The following is an 18,494-nucleotide window of genomic DNA, read 5'->3' as shown; positions in this document are numbered from 1 at the left end:
TTTTGGGTCTTAGAATTTCTCTTTCTAAAACCTCACGCTCATGTCTTGGATTCCAAGAACAGCTTGAAGTCATGGATTCCTAGATGTGGAAAGAACATCAAACACATCTAGTGCGGTGCTTTAAGAGCTAAAGCTGAAAGGACGCACCAGCCCGTGTCTCTGGACATCACCTTAGAGACAGCACTACGGAGTCCCTGTGTGTCAATCCAGTGACATTCTTCCTCAAGCACAGGGCAAGTTTAGGGTAGGGCTAGTTCGACAGAGATCGCCTGGCCAAGTCTGTCCAGTTTTGACTTGCACGAATGTTCTCTGAGAGGAAATGGGAACTGAATGATCCTCAGTGCTTTGGTGTCCGCTGTCCCTACTGATGAAGCCATGACGGAATGCTCACTCCTCCTCACACCCCAATGCCACCCTTCACTGTAAAGATGCTTTCCGTACACGCTGATCTGAAGAACGTTCCGGGTGTTGGCCTCCACGAGTGTTCTCAGTGTGCTTTCCTTCCTCTTTTTACCACGTTTGTTTGTGTTGTGTGGAATCCTGTTACCTCTGTACCACCTTCCTGCTCTGACACAGATCTAACTACCTCCTGAAGCCACACGTCTCCCTGTAAACGTCCCAGGTCCTGGCTACCTCTCCCGTGATGCACTCTGCAGGGCCTGGAGGTGAGGTGGTTTTCTCCCTTTCTCTTTCCAGACCACTGTCTGTCTCTCTTCCTTAAAACAAAGAAGAAAAACCAAATGGAGGAGCCCACCAGGATGCTTTGAGCACATGTCATTAGATTATTCCAAATCCCACTCCACTTCGTTGACATCATCTACCACTCTCCTGGCCAGAGTTTAGCGCCCACATCTCTCTGTCTCTCTCTCTCTGTCTCTGTCTGTCTCTCTCTCCCCACCAATGCACTGTTCATCACCGCTGCTGACTTTCACATGCTGAAAGACCATCAAACACCCTGTTTCCTCTCACTTCTGCCATCCAAGTCTGCGGCCATTTTCTTGTACTTATTACCAGTAGCCACACTCCCTACAAAATCTTTAATTAAAGTATCTCTGACCCAAGCTCTTATCTTTCCGGCTCACTTCCTCTGGTACATCTACACCAATATGACTTCATCTAAACCAGGCCCTCTCATTCACCCTTCTCAATGTCCACCCCCCTCTGTGCCTTCTCCCCACCCACCCCAGCTCAGACGGCCATCACTGTGGGGACTCCTCAGAAATGCCCTCAGTCACCTGGGGGGCTCAGTCCATTAAGCGTCCCACTTTGGCTCAGGTCATGATCTCATGGTTCGTGGGTTCTAGCCCCTCCTCGGGCTCTGTGCTGACAGCTAGCTGAGAGCCTGGAGCCTGTCTTTGGATTCTGCAACTCTCTCTCTCTCTGACCCTCCCCTGCTCACGCTGTCTCTCTTTCTCTCTCAAAAATAAATAAATCATTAAAAAAATAAAAAATAATTAGAAAAAAGAAGAAATGCCCTCAGTGCTCTAGCCCCTTCATCCCTCCACTGTACTCTCCAAGTAGGAGCACCATTTTGGCTAAATCCAACTCTGTTAACTCTGTGCCTGTATCTGATGAGTTGACTGTGGCCTGGGAAAATATCTAATGACTGCTGGTGGTGGGAAGGCTGTCTCAGTACTTCTTCCGGCTCGATTCACTCACCTCTGCTCCCACCCGCTCCACACCTGCCCTCTGTCTGCAACTGTCTGATGCCCCCCCCCCCCAGCAGCTCACACTCAGATGAAGACCTGGTTCGCACTGAAAAACATGGAGATAATTTATAGGCAATAGTTTCATGCCTCTATCACAAAGCTGTCCCTTTGTAAGTATGTGCTAAGAGCTGGTTTTATAATCCACACTTACAATCTGACCAGTAATTGAGGCCAAAACTATCACGATTCTTCTCTTTTTTTCACAGTCAACATTGATCCCAGGGATGCAGGTCAGTAAACACTTGTGAGTCTACCTTCAAAATATATGTTGGCGTCTATCCACCCCCACCTGCTGCACTATGCACAATGTCGTGTCTCATGAAGCCATTGTCATCCACTGAATTAATCAGAATTAGAGCTGCCCACCGTAAACCCAGTGCAAATGGAAGTTTACACTTTCACACAGAATTCCAGAGGCAGGCATCGTTCTGCCTTCCTGCTCTTCTCCCCTGTGGGTACCTACGGTCCAAGCTCTCCACGTCATTCCACTGCCATCAAGGTAACAGCACTGACTGTACCCAGGAGGAACCAGGAGAGGCAAGCAGGATGCATGCCACGTGCTCATCTCCCTGTCCAGAAAATTCATGACAGATGATGACAGCTTCTGAACACCACCACCAGCAGCTCCCACCCGAAACAAAGGCAGGTGGACATGGCTGTCTAGGTGGTCACACTGCAGTCCAGAAACAATGCTGAATTCTTTCACTGAGTGAGCAAAGGGGAAAAGGTGTGAGGAGGTATTAGCACTGCTCGATACAGCTTTGTATTTATCTCGCCGCTCCTGTTACGTACTTACCATTCATGCTCCATACAGCAGCCGGCGCCATATCTTACATCACCAAAATGAGAATATTTTGGTCCCCGACTTAAATTACCAAGTTGCTTTCCATCTCATTTAAATAAAATCAAAGGTCTTTACCATGGCCTTTGTGGTTCTTTACGCTCTGGCCCCTCCTTGCTCGCTCTGAGACATAATGTTTCTGAGACATAGCAAACTCTTACGTACATCTGGTCTCCACCCTTGCTGATTTTTCTCCCATACATTTTCACATTTTCCTCTCCTTCTCTGCAGCCAAATTGTTGCCAATGCCTTACTTCCTCTGAGAGGATGACCACACTCCTGCCCTCCAGGAGTCCCAACGCTTGCCTCCATCTTTCACAACCCTGCCGGGCGTCAGTTTCCACATTGCTTCTCTTTGTTTTCTCGTCATAAAGACAGGGAACCCGTCTGTCGTGTTCACCATCATGTCCGCATTTCCTACGGCAGTGCCAGAGTATAGTAGCGTCAAAAAAAATTGCTGAATGAAAGAATTAATCAATTCTAGGGGCACCTGGGTGGCTCAGTCCATTAAGCATCCAAGTCTTTTTTTTTTTTTTTTAAACTAATGTTATCTGCTTCCCAGATTTTTTTTTAAAATGTTTTATTTATTTCTAGGAGAGAGAGAGACAGCATGAGCAGGGGAGGGTCAGAGAGAGAGGGAGTGACAGACTCTGAAACAGCCTCCAGGCTCTGAGCTGGCAGTCAGCACAGAGCCCGACGCGGGGCTCGAACCCACGAACCGCGAGATCATGACCTGAGTGAAAGTCGGATGCTTAACCGACTAAGCCACCCGGGCGCCCCAAGCATCCAAGTCTTGATCTCAGGTCCAGTCATGAGCTCCATGTCGGGCTCTGCACTAATAATGTGGAATCCTGCTTGGGGTTCTCTCTCTCCGCCCCTCCCATGCTTATGCTCTCTCTCTCTCAAAATAAATAAACTTCAAAAAATATTTTTAAAATAAAAATAATTAATTCTAATATGAGCTGCTGATTTTGTTTTATTTGTAAAATGGAAAAAGTATGTTAGAAGAACATCTCTGTAATTGAAGGAAACCTTCAAAGATGCCCTTGGTAATGCCCTCATTTTACATGATTGTCTTTACAATCTGTGTACATTTAGCAATTAAATAAGTGCCCACTTCAGTTCAGTTAACATCTTTCGTTGCAGAAGTGAGGTTTGTAGCACTTACAGGTAGGGGGGGCCCATGAGTTTACTTGTACATATCGATTTTCTAGAAGGCATCGGAAACCGTACCACCAGTCATTTGAAACTTACTGTTGTTGAATGCATATCAGTTTAATTCATTATGCATTTTAATTTTGAACTGTGCATGGCATCTTATTTAGAAATGTAGCTAATTTTTATATGTGATACTTAACTATGCATTTTACATTTGTACCAAAGACTTCAACTTTAAAAACAATTGAAATAAATCATGTTTTTTCATGCAACTTGTAAAAAAATACTTCAATTGAGTACATAATCGGCAATATACTATAACATGGGCAAAGAAAATTAAAAAAAAAAAAAAAAACCTCTTCAGGAAGAGGCATGCTCTTAAATTCCTTAGATGACTGAAATGTAACAAATTGGATAGACTGCAAGAATCCAACAGCGGAATACCCAGTCTGAGTCCCTAGTAAGTTTATGTAAAATCGTTGACCCTGATCCAAAGATAGACCTCTTTAACACAATCAATACAGGTGCAATCAGATAAGAACATTCTACTGTTTTATTAAAGTGCATCTAATTCAAAACTCAATAACCCTCACACATCCTTAATCAGGGAAGACATCCCGGGAGGCATTTACACGAGTGATGTTAAAGCTCGGGCTTCTCGCTTCTTAGCAAGACTTTCTACAAATAGATCTTTCAGGATCCTGTCTGTTGTCTCCTTAGGAATTTTTTTCAGCCACTTTTCCTAGTTGTGAGTATTGTTAAGTATGTTAAAGTCGTCCTCCCGTCTCACCCTAAAACGGAAACGAATTCTCCCGGGTGCACATTGAGAAGCTGATCTCTATTCCTGGGGAGTTTGAGGGGCCCAGGGGAGGGTGTGCGGGCGGGTGTCTGGAGCTGCTAAGAACACCCCCGCCCCACTCCTGTCCCCCCGGAATTATGTAGCTAGCAGACAATTATCTTGTTTCCAGAAATAATTTGAGTCCAAACAATACGTTCTGGAACAAGGCAGAATGACCCCTAAGCGCAGGCTGAGCCGGCGCTATTCATCTTGCGGGGCCCCGACCTTTGGGGCGACCCACAGCGTGCCCCGCTGCGGTGCGCGAGGAATAGTAATTTGGCACTGTTCCGTGGGGCCTGGCTCATCCTCACTGCACTGACCCGACGTCCGTTGGACACGGAGGTCTAATTTCTCAGGGTGATATTATTTTACTGGAGACTTCTCTCCGCTCGGGCAGCCATTTGCTGACTACTCCTAGCTGCGGCCACCTCCCTGGAGAGGGCGGGGGGGAGGTTCCGGAGGTTCCACCGCGGGGACCGCGCATCCCCAAGGCCAGAGCCCAGACCCCGCGCCTGGGGTGGGGGTGGGGGGCTGCAACCAGCAGCTTTCCCTTTGCAAATAAAGGTCCACACATTCTTGTTGGCACGCTTCCACCGAGAGAGACTCCTTTGGCCTTTTCCAGGGTAAGACGAGTCATGTCAACATTTCGCCCCAAAGCACAGAGATCTCCTTTTCTGCAGTTTGTTTACCTGCCTGCTGCCCTCGGAACACGCGTGCTCTGTATCCGCACGGCTTTGGGGGGGGGAGGGGGAGCCCACGGGAGCCCGGCGCTTGCTGAGTCATGCCCGGTGCTTGACACCTTTTCCCAGTGTCACCCAGTTAAATTCCACATGTTCTTGTCCTGGGTTTTTATTTGCACACCTCACGTGCCCCAAGATGCTTGCAGTGTGCGCAAGGAGGGCCCGCACATCTCCATGACGTTAGCGGTGTGGGCGAGGAGCAAGTGGGGAATTTATCATTCGTGAAAATTAACCAATCAATTGGCTCGTCTGTTTATACATTTAGAGACAGCCACCTGTGACTGGAACTGAGCTTGTCGTTGCTCTGGGCTCAGGGACCTCGCATTGCCCCGGGGGCACTGTTCGTATGTATTCCAATGCACCTGGAGATGAAAATGGCACCCCCTGGAGTTGTGCAGTGAACGACCTGGGCAACTGTATGTGGTAGTCCAGAGAGGAGTCAAGATTTCGCTACAGGAGCTCCGCAAAGGAGCTCACATTGAGGAGAAATAAGATGGTAGAACGAATAAGAATTAGCCAGGTGATGAAGAGGGAGGGAGAGATTGCCAGACAGAGCCAACAACATGCATAAAGGAGAGTTTAGAGCCTGGGACCATCTCAGTAACTGTGGAGAAACACGGTAGAAGTCGCTCCTACCCCCCCCCCCCCCCCCCCCCCCCCCCCCCCCCCCCCCCCCCCCCGTCGTGTTCAGACATACCCCACAATATTGCAATATTACACTGATATCCCGGGGAGTGAACGTTGCAACCATCCCAAAAGTGTTCGGGAGATAAGGTATTCCAACAAGGTGACAGGGGCCAGTGCCAGGAGGACTCTCGTGCTGCGGCGTTTGGGGCAGGACAGGGGACCCCCGCTGGCCCTGGGAGGAGGTTCATCCAGGGGTGGGAGCCCCCGGCAGAGATTCCGAAGCCCATGCCTACCCCTGCCGCGCCTTGCTCTGCGAAGACCAGGGGGTTCAGTGTCGGGCGGGGGGTTGTGGCCCGTTTCCAGGGCAGGTACGCAGCGATTTCGGCCGGCTCGCAGGGTGTGGGAGGAGCCAGGGCCGCGAGTCCGGGCCCGGCCCCGAGTATCTACCCGCAGGGCGCCCTCCCCCCCCACCCCGTTACCTGACTGCATTAAAGCCCTGTGAGCTGTAGCCCGCGGAGGGCCCGCGGAGGGAGGTTCCGTCACATCAGAGTTGCGTCTGCAGGCGGTGAAGGCGGGAGGGGGTCTAGACCTGCAGGAGGGAGGCCCCGGGGGGGGGGGGGTCCGGGAGGCCGGGAGGGGCTCACGACGGGAGCGGGAACACTTGCCAAAGATCAAGTTTGGGATGTGCAGCTGTATGAGTGCAGGCTTGCGCATTTGATTTTGAGATGGTTGTGGGGTTTTTTTGTTTGTCTTCTCGAGTTTTTTGTTTTGTTTTTTGTATCTTTAGTGCCAGTAAGACTTGAGAGACATCTGCATTCAGAGATAGCAACAGTGATTTTTTTAAAAATAACAAACATTAAACAATTTTTAAATAAAGTAAATAAATAAAATATAATACTATGCAGACATACTTGTGAAAACCTACTGATGAATCCGCTCAGGTAATCTCACGATAACCCCATATAATGAAACCCTATTACCACTGCTATTTTAAAGACGAGGAAACTGAGGCAGAGACTTTAAATGTCCCGCCTACGCCGCCACGGCTCGAAAGCGGTGGAGCAGTCCGGCCCGGACGTTAACACTGTCTCCTCATCGTGACATCACAGCGCAAGTTGAATACGTGGGAGTAAAAGGGATTCCTGAAAGCAAGGAAGGTGAAAAGGAGGAAGAGGAGGAAGAAGACGGAAACTTGCAGAACACCCAAGTGCGCGCCTCCTTGGGAGGCTCTGAAGGAAAAGGATTCACGTCCAGGGGGTGGGAAGGAAGGGGGGAGGGGCCTGGAGAAAACGGGCAAGGGGCTTGGTGTAGATTAAAGGCGGAGGGGCAAGGGGCGCCTGGGTGGCTTAGTCGGTTGAGCGTCCGACTTTCGCTTAGGTCATGATCTCGCGGTTTGTGGGTTCGAGCCCCGTGTCGGGCTCTGTGCTGACTGCCAGCTCAGAGCCTGGAGCCTGTTTCAGTCTGTGACTCCCTCTCTCTCTGACCCTCCCCTGCTCACACTGTCTCTCTCTCTCTCTCTCTCCTAGAAGTAAATAAAACATTAAAAATTTTTTTAATTTTTTTTTAAAAAGAGGGAGGGGCTTGCGGAAAGGGGAGGAACCTCGTGGGAAGGGGCGTGGCTTGGGAGGAACCTCGTGAGAAGGGGCGTGGCTTGGGAGGAACCTCGTGAGAAGGGGCGGGGCTTGGGAGGAACCTCGTGAGAAGGGGCGGGGCTTGCGGGAAGGCTGGAGGCAGGTGCGGAAGAAGGAAGTTGTGGCCGAACGAAGGGCGCAGGGGTGTCTTTTCCTGCCTGAGGTGCAGCCCTCCTCCTGCCCTGTTCCCGAAGCCTCCTGTGATTGCGGATTCGAGATGACGGGACGCTAGGGCCACATCTTGCTGCCCTGCTGTGCCTCCAGCTCAGAGCGCCCGTGGGTGCCTGTTCACAGGGCCCTTGGGTGTCAGCCAAAGGGTCCCTCTGGCCGCGGAGAGCAGGGAGGGCCTCCGTGCGACGCAGCCCGGTGCTCTTCCAGCCGGAAGACGACTTTCTGCACCCACTACTGTGCGCTCACGGGTACGTGCCTGTTTCCACGGGGTGCAGGGGTGCCCATCCCGGAGTCCTTCTCAGGGCCTTTGGAATCAAGCTTGAGGCCTTGGAGTATTTGACTCCTAATGAACCCTAGAAATATGGTTGAAATATTTCTCCACACTGCTAATCACTAGGCTGGGGCGGACAAAGCAGTTACATGTTAAGATGTTTAAAGTGTCTCCGTGAATTAAGATAAACACACCCAGAATTCACAGGAGAGGGATACAGCACAGGGCATTACATGCCCAGAAATGCCAAGGGCATTCTAATTTTAGATGAAAGAACCCAGTGTCCAGCTTGGGTGGGGTTGGAATGTCCTCTGTGGGCTCAGCGGGGCCCGGCGTCCCCATCTCCCCCCCCACCCCCCACCCCCAATCTGCCACAGAGTTTGTACTGGGTAAAACTTTGATGCCAGGCAATCTCTCGTATAATTCTTTAGAGGCTTTTAAAAAATTGCAATTGATTTCTTAGAACTAATAAAATAGATTTATGACAACGGTGGCAAAAGTGATTTAATAACCTTGGTCTAATGAGCAAGGCTCCCTTCTCCGGAGGGAAGGATTCCCGAATTCCTTAGGTCGTGCAGGCCGGGATGAGGCTGGGGCGGGGGGGCACAACCTGTTTGAAGAGCGCATTGTCAGGGGGCTGACAGGCTCACCTAGGGAAATGAGAAACCACAGGTGCACAAATTTAGCTTTGTCCTGGGGGGAATGAGAATCTATTTTTAATCAGTGTTACGGCATCGAAGAGCGGCAGGCAGTTTGTCATCCAGGACTGGGTCTAAAGAAAAGTAAATCAAATCCTCAGCTGAGAAAAACCTAGACAAAATAATAGTGGCCAGCGTTTCGAGCCCTCCCTGCAGCCACCGTGGGGCCCACACTCACAGCCCTGAGATTCAGAGTCACGTGCTCTCGGGGCCCTTGGGTGGCTCCGTCTGTTAGGCGTCCAGCGGCTGGCTTCTGCTCAGGTCATGACCTCACGGTTTCCGTGAGTTTGCCCCCGCGCTGGACTCTGTGCCGGCAGTGGAGCCTGCTTGGGAGTCTCTCTCTCTGCCCCTCCCCCATTCTCCCTGTCTCTGTCTCTCTCAAAATAAATAGATTTTTAAAAACTTAAAAAAGGAAGAGCCACATGTTCTTCCGACTGAGCCTGCCAAGCGCCTCTGTCTAGCTAAGATGGACTGAGCGTCCGCATGCCCGGTGTTGGGTGCTGCACTTGAGTTATTTCCTCTCTCCGACACCAACCCTATGAAGGTTCTGTAATTATCCATGAGGTAACTAAGGATCAGAGAGTAAAGCACCTCCTACCCGCCCCACATCCCCAGTTCTCAAGACTGCTTAAAGAAATGAATAAATGAAGGAATGAAGGAATGAAGGGATGAGTGAAAGAAGTGAGCCTTACTATATCTTTTACTGAATCAGCCTGGGAGAAAAGCAGGCTGGCAAGAATGCATGGGGATTCGAAAAGTGGACATTTTGAAGGACTTCTAGTTATAAAATATACTATATTTTAGCCAAACATGCGTTTGCCAGCATAGCTGATGCTGCAGATATCTGCAAAGTAGTTGCTTCATAAGAGAGACCTTTCCTCCTCAGGATCAGCTTCGTTTTAGGGAAACACTAACTTCATAGCAACATTTTAATTCCGAGTGGGAAATGTGAGAAGTAGGGGATATGATTCATGTTCAGAAATACCAAATAAAAGCTGTGCTGTCTGGTTAACAGTAGGTTTACAACCCTACTCTCCCCGCACAGTGGAGTCCCAAACCCTTAGATCCTTCACTTCCTGGTTCTTCTCCCCCTTTCGGTTTCACCGGCTTAGGGTTTGCAATGATCATGCACCAAAGAACAGGGAGGAGGGACCAAAGTCTCCGCGTCGCCTCAGGGAATGTACTTTTGTTCCAATCAGACTGCTTTTTGCCTTATATGGGCATAGACGACATCCGGGTAAGGCTGTAACCTCTGTAGTACTCAGCCAATGAGGAATCAGGGGAGGGACTTGCCTCTGTAGTACTCAGCCTACTCAGCCAATGAGGAATCAGGGGAGGGACTTGCGTGCTGGGAGATAAATTGTCTGCTGTGACTGCCCGAGGGTGCCTGTGCATCAGACACCTGCTCTTGCAAGAACGTTAAAGCTTGCCTTCCCTGTGCTCTGAGTCGCTTCTTTGATTGGAGCGGTGGGCTTATTCCTCAAAGAAAAGAAGGACCTCTATTAAGTAGAGTTCAGTAGTGTGAGTACTTAAATTACAATGCAAAAAGAAGTTTTAAGTCAAGACCTATGTTATTAATAAACAAATTGAATAGAAAAAAATGCTAGACGGTCAGTAATATTTTGTTTAAAAACTGTTCCTTGGATTGTATTGGACATGCCATGTTAAAGTAGCCTTGTATTTTGCTTTTAGCTCCATGTTTTGGGGGTTTTCTTATTGCCCATTTATGAGTGCTGGTAAAACCAAAGCCGGGTCTGAATCATGTGCATATCTTGTAGTTCTATCCCATAAATTATCCTCTCCTACTTTGAAGACCCTTGTTCTGAAATTCCAGTCTTTAACTCATTACTATGATGCTTATATGCTGTTTACTGAGGCGAGTGCCTGTCTTTCCTCATGGCGGGACACCCTCATTTTCGGAGAGGTCAAACACCTGTGCTTAAGAGCATGTATTTTGACAGCAAGCGTCTTTGTAAAATCCTGCGTATCTGCAAAAGAAGCACTGTGTTGCTTTCTGGGGAGGAGGTGAAGGCAGAGCTGCATCACACAGGTTTCACATGTGTGTGCCATGGAGCCCAACCTACCCCTGGGGACGACCTTGGCTTAGATCCTTCACTGCTCTACCGCTCTTGCCTCCTGGACGGAGTAGAGGCACGATGCATAGCTGTTGGGGGAAACAGGGTTGCTGACTGCTGCAGAAAGGAGGGGCCTGATTGGCTCCAGGGAGGGACTGAGAATTCCTATTGATGACACTTTGACGTTAGAGTGGCCAGGGCAGGTCAGGAGATAATAACGGGAGTCTACAGAGAGCTCCCTTCCCCTTTGTGCAATTGAGGAAATACTCATTTTAACTTGTTATCAAGTGGCTGTTATACACAACGCACCAGGAAGGACCATATGGAGCAACAGGTGGGGAAAATGGGCACGGTACCCAAAAGAAGCAGAATTTTTTAAAAAAAAGTTTAGGAAGACCTTAGTTTGTACCTGACAGCTAAGTATAGAAACACATGCCATTCCATCAGTGTGCTGTGCGTGTTCAAATGATGCACCATCACTAAACGTGTTCTCTTGCTCCACGAGGAACGTGCATTCGATCCTGATGAATCCATGTGAGATCTGCTTTATTTAATTTCTACGAAGACTATTGCAAAGCAGATTTATAAAATTGGAGCTTAGAGAATTTTCTTTTATTAGAGTAGTGTGAATCAAACATAAAAGTCATGTCTTCAAATATCATTATGTTCTAGCGCATTATGATATGTTAGTAAAATCACACTGTAAGAATTTCCTGTAGCAAAGTGCTCAGGGTAATAATATTTTGAAAAGTAAATGAACTAACATTTGCTCAGTGCCTTGTTGGTTTCAAGCATTATCCTCTGTTCTTTACATGGTTTACCTCACTCAGTTCTCAAAGCTGTGTTGTAAATTAGAATTGTTTGTCTATTGTTCAAGTCAGGAAGAGGTAGAGTGACTTCTCCAAGGTCATGTTTACTAAGTTAACTTTAAAATGCATGTTTTCAATATACATGTATTAGTTATGTCCTTTCTCTGTAACTTTCAAAACTTATACACTTATCTTATGTCAAATATATCGATAATTATTCAGGAAATAAGGACAGAATTTTGGGATTCATTGAACAAGAGTCCTCTACTGAACTGTGTTTTTATTCCTTTTACCATTGTCTCCTAGGCTCTTTCTTATATATTCAACTCAAGAAATAATGTTTAAGTATTTATCTTTTGCACACAACTCAAATTTTCTTTCTTCATGAATATTTTAAGTTATAGATTTTTTTTTCTGATTTGCCCACCCCAGTTTCACTACCAAATCTTGTCCATTTTCTTCTTCAAAATTAGATTTAAAATTCACCACCTTTGTAAAGCCTTCCCAGACTAATTCTCTTGTTGGATTTACATACATAACATATCATAAATATCTGATATAGGATATTTAGAGGTGTTGGCTAAGGTCTACCTCAGAGTTATTTTTGTGTTGTGTTTAGTAGTTTAATTTATTTATGTGTCCACTAGATCACAAGGAGGAATATTCATGGTCATTTCTCTATTCTTAATGCCCAATTAAGAGCCTAACAAAGTCACTCAGTGGGTGTATATTTAAATACCATGAGTCACTATGGTATCAGGTTGGGTTATGTCCTCACCTTTGTAAGTTTTGGTAGCATCTTCTTTCTGGTGTTCAAACATCTTTTTCTCATATTCTTTCCTACCTTTTTTGTTGTACTAATTTTGAGATTAATCATCTCGCCCTCACAATAGCTCTTTGTTAAATACTTTGCTGTCTACAGCATTGGGCTTCACACATATAGGACTGTAACTATTTCGGGGCTAAAAAAGGCAGTGGTTCGTGGGGGTTAGTGGTCAGTGAAAGGAAACATGAATACTTGTTAAGGGTAGGAATGTTTTCCAAAATCATCTAGTGTTTAATGAGAAGGGAAAATGTCTTCCTACATTTCCATTTTCAATGTTAGATGACTCTGTGCAGGGTACGCCTCTGTGTGTGCACATGTTTGTGCACATGTGTATGTAACTGAGTACATGTGTGCCCGAGTGTGAGTATGTGCATGTATGTGCGTGTTAACCTGTGTTGGACTCCTTCTGATGTCTCTTGAAATCTCTACATCTATGTTAAATTCTGCCTGTTTTTCTTTCAATATCTTTTTTTAAAGTTTATTTAGTTATTTTGAGAGAGAGAGAGAGAGAGAGAGAGAAAGGGACAGAAAGAGAGGGAGAGAGAATCCCCAGCCAGTTCCACACTATCAGCATACAACTTGAAGTCATAAACCAGAAGATCAGGACCAGAGTTGAAATCAAGAGTTGGACCCTTAACTGACTGAGCCACCCAGGGCCCCATTTTGTTCTTTCAATATCTTAATTACTCATGAGATGAAGCAAAATAGCAAATATTTTAACAGCCTTACCAACATCACTGTTTAGTGTAATGAATGAATGAATGGATGACAATAACCACTTATATTTTGGAATATGTGAGAGTGTATGGAAATAAATGCTTATTTGGCAGCAAAGTAAAAGCATTGCAAATCTTTCCCTGTTTCACATGCATAATTACTGGTTTCTTTTAATAAACTAGTGATCATATCATATTCTACAGCCAAATGGGGACTTCTAAAAGATTTTCGCACTCATTGGTTATTAAAGTTTCCAAAGAACTAAATACTCATAACATCCTGAGCCTGTGATTTTCAACAACAAGGCTTTAAATTCTTCTGACATTTAACGGAATTTTCAGTGGTGGTAGAACAGTGTTCTACACAAAATGCATTATAGAACATTTGATTTTTCTCAGGGGAAAAAAAAGGTAGCAATAATGAACTCTTGAGGAAGAAAACCCAGTTCAATTGGATTTTAAATATGCGTGTTAAAAATAGATTGTGTATACATGTGATGCTGGATGGTCCTTAATCAACAGTAATTGTATTTCAAGCCAAACATACCCTTCCTGTAGTGGGCTCAGCACTCCCTGCCCCGGCCAGGGCATGTCCCGCTCAGGGACTATGGCAGCTTCTGAGCTGCTGTACTTGAACCTCTTTTATGCTGTTTGGATTTAGGGTCATGCCAAATGTCATTGGAAAGATAATGTCCTACAGATTGTCAATAAAATCTGTGATATGATTTATTATTTGGAGTCAAGGGTTAATTGGATGGAAGTTGCCTTTGAATGGATAATCTTACTCTTTTCATAATGCGGACAGATACAAATGGAGATATTGGTTGAAATAAAGGAGGTCTCTGGTGCTTACATGGAATTCTGAGGTTCACTAATTGTTTCACATTTAGCTATCTGTCTATCTCTCTATTACCTATTTATCTATTTATTATCTATCTATCTATCATCTACTATCTATCTATCACCTTCTATCTATCTATTTATCTATCTATCTATCTATCTATCTATCTATCTATCATCTATCTATCTATCCATCCATCCATCTATCTTCATTTTCCTTGTTTACTCAGAATTTGGTTATCTAGCTATCAAAAATGGAAAAACAAGAAGATTTTATTCAGAATGGGAACCAGTCTTCTATCAACCAGGCTCATTTCTGAAGCCTTAGGGGAGTCTGATCCAGGCTTTCCCATTTGTGGAACTGACCTGAGAAGATCATTAGCTTATTCATCTATGTGATGGGGAAAAATATATTCTCACTGGGGTGTCTTAGGAGATTAAGTGAGGTTACATGTATTTGAAAGTTTGTAAATCACCAAATGCTAATTAAAATAGAGATAATGCTTACTAATGCCAGCTAACCTTACTGTCCAAATTCAGAAGAGTGGGTGTAGTACTCCACTAAGCAGTGAAGAATTCTTGGTGATTCCCAAATAGTACCTCCTAGAAGTTCACCACTACAGTTTTTGCTTTGTGTGAAGAACAGTAGATTGTTTTTACTATAGGTTTTTAAATACTTCATTTTGGAGAAGACTCACCTCACTTTGGGTGTTTATGGGTACATTTAGCTTCATCTAATATTCAAACTAAACGATTCCTGGAATCCGTCTCACCTACTGTGAGATTGACTTTCTTCCCTTTGGCCTACTCCTACTCACTTCCCTCCCTCCCTTTCTTCCCTCCCTCCCTCCTTCTCTCTTTCTCTCTCCAGGCATTCAGTTAACACCACGTCAGAACATAGTGGCTAATGGCCAGAGAAGAGAAAAGCAGAAGGCTTGCTCAGTCTTCTTCACATGAAATGTCTGCCACTGTTGAGGTAGAAATGAGCTGGTCATTCTGGTGGTTGCACACTCACTGTGGGGAGACTGAGCATGCTATCATCTAGGTTAAGCGGTCACTTCTCTGTGTGCAAGTTTGACAAAGAGGCAGTGGAGTGGACAGGGTTCTGTGACCCATCCTGCATCTCAGTTGGCCTAAGCGTCCAATATGGCAGACCTTCATTGTACTTATAATGATGTCCTCAAGGCATACCCTGTATTTCAGGGTGTTTGTCTGAAGGGCTTTCAGTCTCAGCCACATGATGAGGAAGTGACTATATCCCACCTACAGGGTGAGCCTTTCTCCTGAGCCCAGACCTTCTCAAGAGCCCACTGTTTCCCAGTCTACTTCCATGGCTACTTTTTCCTTGCAAGTGTTTGGTGTTACATCAGCCGAGATGTTCTGACAAGTTCAACCTCAAAAGAGGAGTCAGCATCTCCTAGTAAGTTGATTCATCATCTCATTGTTCCCTTATGCACAAAGACCTACATCATTCCAGCAATCCTGGAAATTATGGGTGCATCAGTCAGGATTCTCCAGAGAAGAGGAACTAATAGGATGTATGTATGTATGTATCTATCTATCTATCTAGAACCAGATTTATAATGGAGACTCAGAAGTCCCATGACATGCCATCTGTAGGCTAGACACCCAGGAAGGCTGGTGCTCAATCTGATGACACAGATTCCAGGTTGAGTCTGAAGACCTAAGAACCAAGAATACTGAGGATGAGTGGTTCACATACCAGCCCAGTAGCAGGGCAGAGAGCTAATTCAGCCTTCCTTTGTCTTTCTGTCCTCTTGGGGGTCCACATCCTTCACATCTATATCAGGGGAGCTGTCTTAACTCAGGAGATCAGTTCAAATGTTAATTCCTTCCAGAAACATCCTCACACTTAGGAATCATATTCCTGGGCATCTCTTAGCTTGGTTAAGCTGACACACAAAATTAACTAGCATAATGGTGGAGGAAGACCTTTCCCTAGTCTCCAAATGCCTTCTTACATCCTTTTCCTAGAAAACAAAAACAAAAACAATTGACTGACCAAAAAGGCTTAGTTGTGTGTGTGTATGTGTGTGTGTGTGTTTTAAGGAATAAAGAATGTACAGTTGACCCTTGGACAGCACAGCTTTGAACTGCACAGATCCACTTAGATGTGTTTTTTTTTTTTTTTTTTACAGTACAATACTGTAAATGTATTTTCTCTTCCTTACAATTTTCTTGATAACAATTTCCTTTCTCCACCTTGGTTTATTATAAGAATGCCTATAATAGAGATAGCATACAAAATGTGTTAATCAACTGTTTATGTAATCGGTATGACTTCTCGTCAACACCAGGCTACTAGTAGTTGAGTTTATAGAGTTAGAAGTTACATGCAGATTTACAACTGCTTGGAAGGGTAGCACCCCTAACAGATGTGTCATTCAAGGTCATTTGTATTTCCATTTCCTTGCCAGCAGAACTAGAAGAGATAAGCAGATTTTCTTGCTAAATAATTTTAAAATTCTACTTTTCTGATCACTGGGATGTATATATTTTTATTAAAAATAAATCTATCTCCACAATGTTTCCTAATGTATAAACATTTTATATCAAGCCTTTGGCCAGTGTCTGAGAATCTGAATTAGTAGTATACCATATTTGGCTTTTGGCATTGTAAACAGCAAAATATTAAAAAGTAAAAGAAATCTTAGAAATCTAAGATCCAGAAAATGCAATCTTAATTGAAATAAAGTTAGCATGGTGTTAAGTAAAACACTATGAAAAGTGAGGAAGTTATATGATGAAATATGAGTTTGTCAACACATTTTTCATTTGTACTAATACTAGCTTTTATGAAGGATGATCGGCCTTAGATGCTAGTCAAGCATGGGTCATTATCATAGATAGTCGATTACAATTTGTAGAGAGAAACCTCACCATGACTTATGTTCTCACACTTATCATCTTTGCTGTTATTTGGGAAGAACACGAAGCCTGTTATAGTATCATGAGTGATTTTAAGGATACATCTTTCCTTGTTAAGTTGATAAGGAATATTCTAAGCCAGATAAAATGCATTAAATGACTAGGTTTAAAATCTCTAGTATTTCTGTAGATGAAATCGTGGATAAACTTTAGCAATGTGACAATTTTTACATTTTATATGTATGTCAATGTAAATATGATTTGATATTACTTATGTGAAATCAAGACATAATTAGATTATTTGCTCTGAATTTCACGTGGCTTCTCACATATTTTAAAAAGTGTATTATGTACTCACCATGTGTGTAACAGTACCGGGTGCTATAAAGATGATTGTGATGCATATCTAGGAACTTACAGTCTAGAAGGAGAGGAATGGATGCATGTGCAAATCAGTGTAACACAAAGACACTGGAGCCGGGCAGAAGGGAAGTTCAATGCCAACAGGAGATGAGGCAGAGCAAGAAGGTTGTCAGGAGGTGCTGATGTCTGATTTGGGCTAGGAAGGGTGGCTAGAATGGCACCAGGCAGACGGGGTGGAGGGCAGCGGGGTGCGTGAGACACCAAGAACTAAGCCTGCTGTTAGGCCAGTGAACATGTTAGACTTCACAGGTCTGTGGCTTTGCTGCAGTTATTCAGCCCAAGTGTTACAGTGCAGAAGTGACCGCAGGTAACATGGGATGAGTGGCTGTGGCTCTTCCAGTAACATTTAATTTACAATACTGAGATTTGGCGCATAGACCGTAGTTTGCTAAGCCTTATTCTTGTAAATTATGACCTGGCACAAATTTGAATCTCACAAGTAGCCTTCAGCGTTGGATGTTAGAAAAGAATTGGGTTTGGGATCATGCATTTGTGGATTTTAATTCCAGTTCCTATTCTGGTTACCACCTCAGAAGAGAATAAATACGATCATGTGTGCAAAGCACCTATCGCTTCGCAGACCTCCAGTTAATGTGACATTCTTTCCTTTTAGTCAGTGCCATAAGTTCGCTTCTTTAAAAACAACAAAAACAACAGACGGCAAGCTAGGATTTACTGCTTTTTGGGGGGAATATATAATAAGTTCTGTTTACAGAGTCAGTTTTCTGCCTTCATAGTCACGTCCAAGTACCTTTGCACTCATGTTAGTTTACAGATTTTATTTCTCTTGTGGTCCATTCGAAACACTTAATCCATCATGTTGGTTTTGTTCATTTTCTTAATAATGTTATCACTGTGGATAAAAAATAGCAGTGATAACAATAATAGCTACTATATAATATTTTTGCCAAGTGCTGTGTTAACTCAGCATTATTTTAATAACTACTCACAAACACTAACAATGTAAGCATTACTGTTTTCATTTAAAAGAGGGGGTTGGGACACCTGGGTGGCTTAGTTGATTTTGGTTCAGGTCATGATCCCAGGGTCATGGGATCAAGCCCCATGTTGGTTTCTGTGCTGAGCATGGAGCCTGCTTGGGATTTTCTCTCTGCTCTCTCTCCCTCTTCCCTGATTATATGTGTTCTCTCTCCTTCTCTCTTCCTCTCATTCTCTCTCTCTCCCTCTCCCAAATTAAAAATTTTTAAAGTATAGGGGCGCCTGGGTGGCTT

Source organism: Hyaena hyaena, unplaced genomic scaffold (genome assembly GCF_003009895.1).
Source record: "Hyaena hyaena isolate Hyena2069 unplaced genomic scaffold, ASM300989v1 scaffold_258, whole genome shotgun sequence".
Classification (NCBI taxonomy): Eukaryota; Metazoa; Chordata; class Mammalia; order Carnivora; family Hyaenidae; genus Hyaena; species Hyaena hyaena.
Note: the sequence above shows the minus strand (reverse complement) of the source record.